The sequence below is a fragment of the Rhodnius prolixus genome, unplaced genomic scaffold, assembly GCF_049639745.1.
Source record: "Rhodnius prolixus isolate KJV_2025 unplaced genomic scaffold, Rpr scaffold_7, whole genome shotgun sequence".
Classification (NCBI taxonomy): Eukaryota; Metazoa; Arthropoda; class Insecta; order Hemiptera; family Reduviidae; genus Rhodnius; species Rhodnius prolixus.
Genome location: NW_027411582.1, coordinates 13,928,486 through 13,940,069, shown reverse-complemented (window position 1 = coordinate 13,940,069; position 11,584 = coordinate 13,928,486). Strand labels below are relative to the sequence as shown.

General features: G+C 33.9%; 1 long non-coding RNA gene across 6 annotated transcripts in view; it reads left to right on the top strand.

The window, feature by feature from the left end:
• The first annotated feature begins 1,954 nt into the window (after positions 1 to 1,954).
• Positions 1,955 to 11,584, top strand: part of LOC141447031 (uncharacterized) — a 71,431-nt gene continuing 61,801 nt past the window's right edge. The window contains exons 1-3 of one of the 6 annotated variants that reach the window (XR_012454083.1): positions 1,955 to 3,932; positions 4,675 to 4,741; positions 5,010 to 5,222. This is a non-coding gene — a long non-coding RNA (uncharacterized lncRNA). Of the gene's footprint in view, positions 3,937 to 4,596; positions 4,742 to 5,009; positions 5,223 to 11,584 lie in introns of those variants that run through there. The other 5 variants (XR_012454084.1, XR_012454085.1, XR_012454086.1 and 2 more) reach the window with 5 other exon arrangements.

Here is an 11,584-nt window from a genome sequence, read left to right as displayed (position 1 = left end):
CACATCCCCCCTATTCTCCAGACTTGGCTCCCTCGGACTACTATTTGTTCCCCAATATGAAGAAATGGCTGGCGGGAAAAAGATTTTATTCAAACGAGGAGGTGATTGCAGAAACGAATGGCTATTTTTCAGACTTGGACAAATCCTATTATTCGGAAGGGATCAACAAACTAGAGCAGCGTTGGACGAAGTGTATAAGCCTAAAAGGAGACTATGTTGAAAAATAAAAAAGGTTTGCCCCAAAAAATTAAGTAGTTTTTATTTTTGCACGTACTTTTCAAACGACCCTCGTACTTCATACAGTAGGCCTATGGACAATACTTACTGGTTCACCCTGTATAAGATAAAATTCCCAAATTTTCTTTAAAATATATATTAATAATAATAATAATAATTAATAAATAAATAAAACTGTGGATACTAACGATATCAGCTCTTGCTAGGCTTTAATTAAATAAAAAATGCTTTACACATGCCCCGATATTTAAAAAAACTCACGATATTTAAAAAATAAATTAAGAAAATATAAAAGTAATTTTATAAATACCAAAATGAGATAAGTTTTAGTATTTAAATTCAACCATAATCATAATAGATGAAATAAAATAAATAAATAAAATCTCTCCAGTTATGCAGGATGTCCTGATTGAATAGGGCACAGAGCGCGGGTCATTCATATGGAACTGGTGCAGTTCATAGATTGCTGTTGACTGGAACACACCCTCTTTGTACTAACTACTCCCTTCCACAAATTATCTTCTGTGTAAATCGGGTTTACTCTGGGTACACCTCTACCACTATTTGTTCGAATCTACTACGCTAGATTGATCAATTTTATAGCCTATTGTTTAATAATAACTACTATTACAATAGCAATAAAAGGCAAATGTAATTTTGTTTACAGTAGACTGTAATATACGGTACTTTATGATTTTAATTTTTGTAAGTGCATTTTTTTTTTTACAAATAATTATTGTAATTTTTTTGGTTGAGCTCAGAGAACCATATTGAAATGAAGAAGCTCTAAAGTTAAAACCCCTTTAACTTCTCACTACTTCAGAAAAACAATCCGGCCGGCCACCGAACAGTGCTCTCTCGTTACAGACAACTTTGTCCATCACCAGAAAGAGGAGCTGCAGGAAGCTCCTAATAAGAGGAAATCTAAGGGCTCCAGCAGCTTGAAAACAAACCCATGGATCTCCGAGTTGGAATCCCAGTATACGCTAACCACTTAGCTAATCCCCTCCCCTCGGCCGAACTGAAGTAAAGGTCGCTAGCAGAATAATGATAAGCTGTGAGGGAAACCTGAGGAAGAATATGGGAAAGAATCTGGGATTAAACCCAAGAACAGAGGCAAGAATTTCTATCATTTGAGTTTCTCTCATTATTTTTTAAAAACTTCTCTGAATTTGAAAACAAATAAAAAGTTCAATATTTTGATAATCCAATATTTCTTAATCCTCTAAGTTCATTCTTCACGGATTGATACTTTAAGTTCATTTATTTTAAGACTGCCTAACCAGGAATGAAATTAAAATAGAATAGAAAAATTCTGTATTAACACATTACAGGGGTTCTGTGCTAATGACATTTAGATAATCTTGAAATTAATAATACGAGTCAATTTAATTAATAATAATGTCAATTCTAAAAAGTAAATAAAATACATGAACTCAAATAAATTTGCAACTGACGTAATAACCAAAATAACAGTTCTGATTCCAGTATCGAAGAATAATAATAATAATAATAAATAGAAAATAATATTAAAACAGATACAATGTAATAATAATAAGTAAGGAACGGATTTTTATGTATTTAAAAATGCCAAATATTTAATTAAAATATGCATTTATTTTCGTCAATTATGTGGAAAATATGTGATTTTCTTAAAATATTTTCTGGAATATTTAAGTAAAATGGACTTTTTTTTTATGAAAATGGAATTTTTTTTGGGGGGGGGCAAGTTATAATTATTTATACAAGAAAAGAACATTTTTACAATTTATAATAATTTATTAGGAACAAAATAATTTGTTTTTACAAGTTATAATGATTTATACAACAAAGAACATTTTTACTATTTATAAAAAGATGTGTTAAATTTTCAATTTTGAAAACTTCACTCTTCGAAATTGTTTGCAACCACATGAAATTTCAAATGTTGGAACGTATAGTGACGACGATCTGGGAGTGAGATGGACTTGTAACGACTAAAATCCTTTGAAATGAGGATTTTTACGTAAGTTTGTGGAAAGGGATATCTGCTCTAACCAAAGCCCGACACAGATCTGTACTCAGAGTAGACTTACTTGATGATGGAGATGTAAGGAAGGCTTGATAGGACGTCCTCTCTTTCTTTCTGTTTTTATTCTCTATGTGCGATCCGGTGGCAATATGTTGGGTGACTTGGGATCGTTGAGAGCAAGAAACGCGCTTGTCACAAGCTGTGCAGTACAAAATGTCTCCATCGCTTCGAAAAAGTTCTGCTGGAAACTCGCGAAGATATTTAGCAACCAGTTGTTTGTTTGAGGCCGATGTTCGTGGCATTTCACCCAAAAAAGAATACACTAAGTGACCGAACGAAATGAATTGGACACTTCAACGAACGAGCTGAAAGAACAGACAACGTCAGACAACTTCAAAGTACTAACAAGTGCCCGTCACTGTTTAGCAGCATTCTGTGTAAATTACAATAACCATTGTACCCACTGTGATTCACAGCCCTACAGTCTGTGGTTCACAGTTCCTGTCAACCACCTCCCAATTATGAAAATATGCCCAAAATGAAAAATATGAAAAAATATGTACATATTTTGATTAAATATGTAGAAATATTTATTTATTTTAATCAAATATGTATAAATATGCGATAACATCCAAATATGTGGAAATATGTGAAATAAAAGTAGACTCAAACGGCTTAAAGAGTGTCAGTATGAATACTTCTAGTTGAAAAACGTCTGTAAATTGCCTAGAAAAAAATATGTAAATACATACGAATCCGTTCCCTAATAATAAGAAATAACCAAATAGTGTTACAGGAACGGAATTATTAATGGCTAATTTTTAATATTTCCTAAAATAACTGTTTTGTTTCTGTACCAAAAAAAAGACAACCTGATGATTATTTTATAGATTCACAGAAGGCAGATACATCAAAAGAGTTCACAGTTTAAGTGAAACCCTTGAACTCCTCGGGTACTGGGTGAACCGCCACCCAGAAGACTGGTACTCTAATGTTATGTAAAAATGAAAAACTAATAACTCATTTTGATTTGTGCAGCAAATGTATAAAGTAGAATTAGAGAAATTAGATGCAAAAAAAAGTCTATTTTTCTAATTAGATTTTCTTCGAACCTTATTAGAACCTCTCTCTATATTGGAGGGGATATATTTCTATCAGTTCTGGGAGCTGTGTTGTGTTGGTTGGTTAAAATGTGGTTTGGTTATCATTATTTGCAAAATGTTTACTGCTATGTTCACTTAGAATTTTAATATTAAGCAAGTTCTCAGTGACAATCAGTTACTTATTGGTCTACTTGGGTAGAGCTACCCTTTAAGTAAAGCAGTAATTGCATCAGTAACATTTCATTGATTGCTCATGAAAATATTAAATTTTTGAATAATTATTACCATTTAAATATTGTTAATAACTATTAATTCTCTTATTTTGTACATAGTGTTAACTTCAAATAATTTAGGAGCTTACTGACCTTACACTTATGGAAGATTAGATCTCAGTAGCCTTTTGCAGTCTGGTAGAAGATGGGATTGGATGATGATCAATCACAAACACTTCACTCAAAACACCCACATCTGTAATTAGAAAAAGAGAATTTCATTTATCTTTGCTGAAAAAACAGAATCAAAGTTAAAAGAAGAGGCTTCAGAGTAGAGGATTTCTTAGCCTCTTTTGGAATTTTCTCGAAGTATGTATGTACCTATATATTAAATTTTTATTTTAAGTGACTCAAAATCTCATTTTTAAATTTTATTTAAGCTCTTCTCAAGTTTTAATTTATTTTCCTGAGATACGAGACTTCAAGCAGTCACAAGTTTCTGTTTATAGCCTTGGACTCCATCCTTGGAAATCCATTTAATTTAAAATTATATTTATGTTAAATTAAAATTCATTAGCAAAAGAAGAAAAAAAAAAGATCCCACATCCTTCAATGCATTTCATAAACTGGAAATAAAAGCCGATTTAAATCATAAGTTATTATCAATTATTATTGCCAGTTTTATTATAATGTTAAATTTACTGTCCCTAATTTATATTCAATGACGTCACCATTCTTTTCTTTTTTAAACATCAGATCACCTGTTTAAAATAGAACCATAAATAATTTTACTGAAACTAAAAGAAACAATATTTAGTAGCCAACATTATCGTTCCTATAACTAAATACATTTAAATTTAATTTTTAATAAAATGTGTGACCTACTTATTTAACTTTGATAATCTTTAAAAAAAAATTAGAACTCCATTATGGCAGTTCGTAATCAGTTTACTAATTCCTTCACTATTGCCAAAAACAAATAACCTAATATTAAACCATTCTTTGAAGCTTTAACACTTGTAGCCTATTTTTAACAAGAAACATGTTTTAAAATATCTCAAATTTACTTTTCAAATTGAAAAATCAATTGCACTTACATAATTGGTACAAGATCAGTTCCTGACGTCACGAATTCACTGGCGGACAATGATGGCGGGCGTGAACCAATGGTAATTAAGGTATGCTAAATTATTATTTAATTAAAAAATTAACATAATCGAAAAACAATTATTTTATAATAATTATTCAATAATAGTAATTTGAAAAGTATTAATAATTATTGTTAATTATAAAAAATTATGCGAAAAGTTTTCACAACCAAATTTTCAAATTATATAATTATTACTATTATTATTGTTATCATCTTTTATTAAATATTTTTTAATTTAATTAAGAATATAGAAATAATTTTTGTTAATTATTTCGATTTCGTTGCATTGTTTCTAGATGTGGGCCATTCCATTACTGCTGGAGCCGCCACATTGGAAATCATTTAGGTTAATCAGTAATCTTTAAATGTGTTTTAATCAAGCTCTTAAAGTGTAATATTGTAAAGTTTGTTTAAAATATCAATACAATTAGTTTTTTTCACACTGTGGTAGTTGTTGTCAAATATAATGCTTCAGTGACTGGTGCTGTGTGCAGAAGATCACAAGATGGGTATGTAAAGATCAATTTTAAATACAGCTTCTGATTAAAAGGTTACTTTTAGTGCTCAACTATTGTTGTCTTGCCTTTTTTTTTTGCCAAGAAATTATTTTTTTGTGCGTCTTAAATGTATTGGTGGAAATGATTCAGTTGAATTAGGGCATCCAGACTTGGATGTAGAGTTACTAATTCTGTACACTGGCTTAATGAACTAAAATGGCCATAAATAAGCCAGGATTATAGAAATTTGTCGATGAATAACGTTCTCTGCTTATTATTTTTCAACATAACAAGCTAACAGATATTTATTATCTAATCAGGTTATGATTGAAAACATTAACACCTTTTCTGACCTATATTATTGAAATATTGCATGAATCGCGTTAAATTGCCCATTAGAACAATTGTCAACTTTCATGCTCTTATTCTTCACTTATACAAAATTAAGAAAATGAATGAAAAATCAAAACCAATCAAATATTTACAAAAAACACACTTCTTATGTCTGATCAAATCTTTGATTAATATTGATATAAATGAATATAAAAGCAGTTTTCTTAGCCCCATTGAAGATTTAATAAGATCTGTAGAGAAGTATTAACATTAATACCCTACAAATCATGTTTTAATCATCATCTAGCCCAATATCTGTACCCAAAAAAATATTAATAGATAAAATTTCAAATCTTTAAAATTTTCTCTGAGGGTATTTAGAAATTCTCTTTGACCCTAAGTTAAAATTTAGGAGGAACTTTCATATTGAAGAGGAGACTAGTTATGGTATCGAAACTAAGTTGTCTGAAAAAATGAATTGTTGCTGGATAACTCCAATCATCTATTCAGCCTTCGCTGTCTTCAGGAATCGTTTCAGCAGCAATCCTGTTTTACTAATTTCCAATCTGCTTTCAACATTAAGTTTGAAACATATTTCTGGAATTTATGGTGTCATCTGAAAAGGTGTCTATTACACACCTGCAATAAGGGCAGCTGTAAGTACATTTTAATTGCATATGTGCATACTTTTTGGTTATAGAGCAACCAAAAGTCTTTGGATCTATTACTGTACTTCACCTATCATTTCGAGTTGATCCTCGACAGGTCTCTCATATCATATCTCAACTCTATTCGACAATTTTGGTTAGGATCCATGCAATCCCAAGTCTCTTCTCTTAGTCAACAAAAGATTGCTCTCTTACACCATTATCTTGCAGACTTTTCGCGTCAGACTACCTCCAAAAATCGCCTCTTTTGGTCTACCATTTTACTAAGGAAGAAGATGTGAAAGCAGGTAACCATTGCTCTCTGTCTTTTAAGGTATCAAACCGCAATTGAATTTTTGGCCCAAAGATGTATTTTTTTAAAAGAATAATCCGGTAAATCTGTTTTAAAACCAATAATTATACGGCCATTAACGCTAAGACTTCTGATTTACCTAAGTAATAAAATTCAATAACGTTAACATCTTATCTGCTAATGATTTGTCATGTAGTTCGAAAAAGAAAATTGGTGACTAATCTATTACTAGAGTAAAAATAGTGGGTCGCATTTTGAAACATTGTCCCAGCATCCCTTCTATAAATAGAACTGACATTAATCTAGTGAAAGAAGATAACTTATACTCATCATTGATGATTAATGTAGATGTATTTGTCCCTATTATTTTGTATTGGTTTACTATTGGATGCGAAGAACAAAATGTAAAGTATTTTCTAACGTTTGCAAGTCAATGTCACATAACCTTTTGGAATTTGATAAATTCCTCGACCGCCTTAATCTTATTTATCTAAAATCTAAAATATATTTACTCTCGTAATCTTTATAACGTTACAGTAATCAGTATTTTTACAATAGACTAGTTTATAATGCAACAAATGAAACTAATGATCGTTTTTTTTTACTATTTCCCAGCTCTCTAAATATGCATACGTTCCAAATTCCAGATAATGCCTTTCTGGATCAGTTGTTTAGAAGCAGGAAATCATGGGGTATCAGAATCTAGACGGTTTCCATCTAATATTTATTAAAAATTATGTTAATATGCCTATGCTTGTTTAAAAGACCCAATTTAAATCTGATTATCGTATTAGCTCCCAGATAATTGGCAATCAGCTTCTGGATTCTGGCTTGTTTTCCTCTACTTTGGAAGTTATCTCATATTAAACAGTCTTCAAGTCTGGTTAACAGATCAGAAATAAGAAATTATAGATTTTTTCTTATATTAATCTGTTCTAATATACGAGGGTCGTTTGAAAAGTCCGTGCAAAAATAAAAACTACTTAATTTTTTGGGGTAAACCAAATTTTATTTTTCAACATAGTCTCCTTTTAGGCTTATACACTTCGTCCAACGCTGCTCTAGTTTGTTGATCCCTTCCGAATAATAAGATTTGTCCAAGTCTGAAAAATAGCCATTCGATTCTGCAATCACCTCCTCGTGTGAATAAAATCTTTTTCCCGCCAGCCATTTCTTCATATTGGGGAACAAATAGTAGTCCGAGGGAGCCAAGTCTGGAGAATAGGGGGGATGTGAAACGAGTTGGAACCCTATTTCCATTAATTTTGCGACCACAACTGCTGAGGTGTGAGCTGGTGCGTTGTCGTGATGGAAAAGGACTTTTTTGTGGGCCAATCGTGGGCGTTTTTCTTGCAGCTCGGTTTTCAAACGGTCCAATAAGATGAATAATATGCACCTGTAATAGTTTTACCCTTTTCCAGATAGTCGATGAGGATTATTCCTTGCGAATCCCAAAAGACAGTCGCCATAATCTTTCCGGCCAAAGGAACGGTCTTCGCCTATTTTGGCGCAGATTCCCCCTTGGTAACCCATTGTTCAGATTGTTCTTTGGTCTCAGGAGTGTAGTGATGTATCCATGTTTCATCCACAGTGACGAAACGACGCTTAAAGTCATGCGGATTCATCTGGAACAGCTGCAAACCGTCCTTGCAACACTTCACACGATTTCGTTTTTGGTCAAGCGTGAGAAAATCACTCGACTTCCTCGATTCAAACGAATGCCAAACACAAAGAAATAGACCGATCTGGCTGAAACTTGGTGTGTGTTCTTCCAAGAGATGCTACTAACTAAACATAACCTCGATACGCGCCAGTAGTGCTATCTCTCTGACTTTGCACGGACTTTTCAAACAACCCTCGTACTTAACTGTAAATTGTATTTTTTTTTTTAACATAACAAAATCAGAAGCAAATCTTGGTAATGCTTTGATTTGTTACTTGAGGAATTTATGTGACCATCCATTCTTAACCATCAAAAAAACCCTCATTTTGAAATGTAGAATGTTGATTTGGATTCTATTTTGCCCTGTACATACCACTTCTCTTGTGGCTATTCTGAATACAAGTTCTTGCAGCATGTCGTTTACTAAGTTCTTATCTGTTTACAACAGAAAATCTACTCACTGAAGTCCTGTGTAAAGTATCATATTACAATTAGTTCCATTCTGGTTCCCTTTAGACAACTCACTACTTTCTTGAAAATATTGGAAATGAAGAAGCTACAATTGATATTTTACGAGTAGGTATCTTTCAGTTCGTACTTAAACATTCTCCTAACGCTTCTAACTTGGAATCAGATCAATACAACCCAGAGCCATTTTTTAAAAATAGAAAATAAAGTACATAAAAGTCATTTCTCTATTGGGATCTGTGAATAAAAGGCATTATGTTCAACAGCAATTGTGCACCAAGTGCAATAAAAGATGGTTTGAACAGATAATAAAAATACTGGTGTGCTGTGAATATTATCAGGTGCCCAATCATGACTTGACACTTGTTTATTTTATATAGGTTTATGTTTGAAGTATTTTTTATTAGTATTTATTATTTTCTAAATTAATTTAATTAAAAAAGTAAGTTCATACAAATCAAACAATACCTGCAGAATAATTATTAGAATAGGAGAAATTAAAATAGTTAAAGCTTATGTGCTGATGCATAACAATTAAATAGCTGAGCTAGCTATTAGTTGATCTTATCACCACAGTGTGTCGCCACCTGTAAACGAATATAAATAGTAACAGTTCAATCAACCGGCCAGCCCTGCCACCAATCTAGCAACAAGATGTCGCGACTGTTCTGTCACCAGTTACATACGTACGCGCGCGTGCGAGCCCCGCACAAAATAAGCATCTGATTATTATACATTGGTTCTATGTACTTTTACCACAATTTTAAGCAGTTTCTCTTTGATTTCTTGTTTTTCTTTTCTTTTCTCTTGGAGTTTGAAACCAGTATCACCATTGTGCAGATTTTTCCGTTTTGATGTCTCCTAATTGAAACAAATTAATCAGCATATACGTCTGTCAGTTCAGAGTGAACTTTCATATTTCATGTTTGATACTTTATTCATTCGATTCTTTCTGATTCGATTCTAACTGATTCGATTCTTTAGTTATTGGAGATTTTCTTGCAAACAACTCCTATTTTCACTAAAGTTACACAATCTACACTGCCGACTTACCTTCTAACCTTAATACCTCTATTTACACCTTCGATGACGACACTGCCATTCTCTCCACACACCAGGGGCGGCTCTAGCTCGTGTAGCGCCCGTGTGCAATGAAACCCTGGCACCCCCTAGGCCTGACCCCCCCCGCTTTATAGTATAAACTTTAATTACGTGAAATAAGGTTGATTTTAAGTTGAACAAAATGGTCGAAAAAGGAGCCGATCGCGTTTGACACCGCCGCACTACCGGCGCCGCGCTGTCTGGCCGCTTCTAAACTTTAAATACGTGAAATAAGGTTTATTTCGAGTTGAAACAAAATGTTCGAAAAAGAAGCCGCCCATAGGGCGCTCGCGTTTGATAACTGCCGCCACCGCACTGGCTGGCCGCTTCTGTCATATCATTGTTGTACCATGATGGTCCAAGACGATGCTCTTAGCTGTCTCAGGGAGCGCCGCGGCGCCCCCTGAGACGGCGGCGCCCGTGTGCATTGCACACCCTGCACTATAGGTTAAGCCGCCCCTGCCACACACTCAGACCCTATCCTCGCAGTACGCTCACTACAGTCCCACCTTCACTCAATAGAAACTTGGCTAGAAAACTGGCGTATAAAAATTAACCCAAGTCTAAATACATAGTCTTCACCCTCAAAACGTCAAACTCCACCACCTGTCTTTTTACATCATACACTTATCCCACCAGCCGACCATGTGCGGTACCTTGGAATGTACCTAGGACAAGAGACTTACCTGGAACTCCCATGCGAGACTTAAACGTACCGAACTAAAACAAACGATACAAACTTCTAGACCAGACTACTCGACAAACGCTCAAAACTCACTACAGAACAAACGACGACTCTATACAGCTCTTCTTACCACCAATATGGACTTACGGACTCGAACTTTACGGAACAGCTAAAAAATCAATCAATAGACTGCAAACCCTACAATCCAAAATACTTCGCCGCATAGTAGACGCTCCATTCTATGTTAGCAACCACACACAATACATACAGATCTCCAAATTCCACTCATCTCCGAACTTGCCAAAATTCGATACAAAAATTTTCACCAAAAACTCTCACTTCATCCCAACCCTTTAGCTGCAAACTTATCTTCAACTACGCTACCCTCCAATCCTCGAAGACGGCTGAGTCGCCGTCGGCCCCGTGACCAACTGGGTGACTAATGGCGGCCATCACTGGATGACCGTCATTCACGTCTGCCACGCTATTCACATACACTTATCCCATTTACCTATTGTACCCTGTAGGTACAGGTGTAAATTCAATAAAAGGATAAATAAATAATAAAAGGAAACTAATTACTCAAAACGTTAACACATTTAAAATACATTTTATATCATACGATATTTTTTCTAGTTTGCCCAATAGTTTTGAACGATAGCGTAGTTCTTTTAATAGCATATTTATTTTATAGTAGCATATCTATTATAAAATATTAACAATTCGATTGGATGCCAAGTACTCGTTTTTGGAAATATTGTTAATATTAGTGTTTTGTAATATGGTAATTATCAGCAAAAATTAAAAATGCAATAAAGCATCATTAATTAATTAATAATTAATTAGATATCGTTTTTTTAAAACAAAAATGTTATCAGTTGCTGACAGAAACGTGGCGAGATTTACCAAACCGAGCGCCTTAATAACACGAACAGTTAAGAACTCTACGAGTTAAGTGGTACATACAACTTGTTACAAGTGTGCACTAGAATACCACCATTGCCGGGGGAGCCTCCAGGGAGAGATAGTTGTGGGGATAGAGGATATGGTCCATAGATATGGAGCGCTGTGTAGTTAAGTGTTGCACTCTAAATATAAGATAGTGTGCTGGATAGTGTTCACACTAAATAGTTTGAGGCGGTGGGGCGCGAACAGACCGATGTT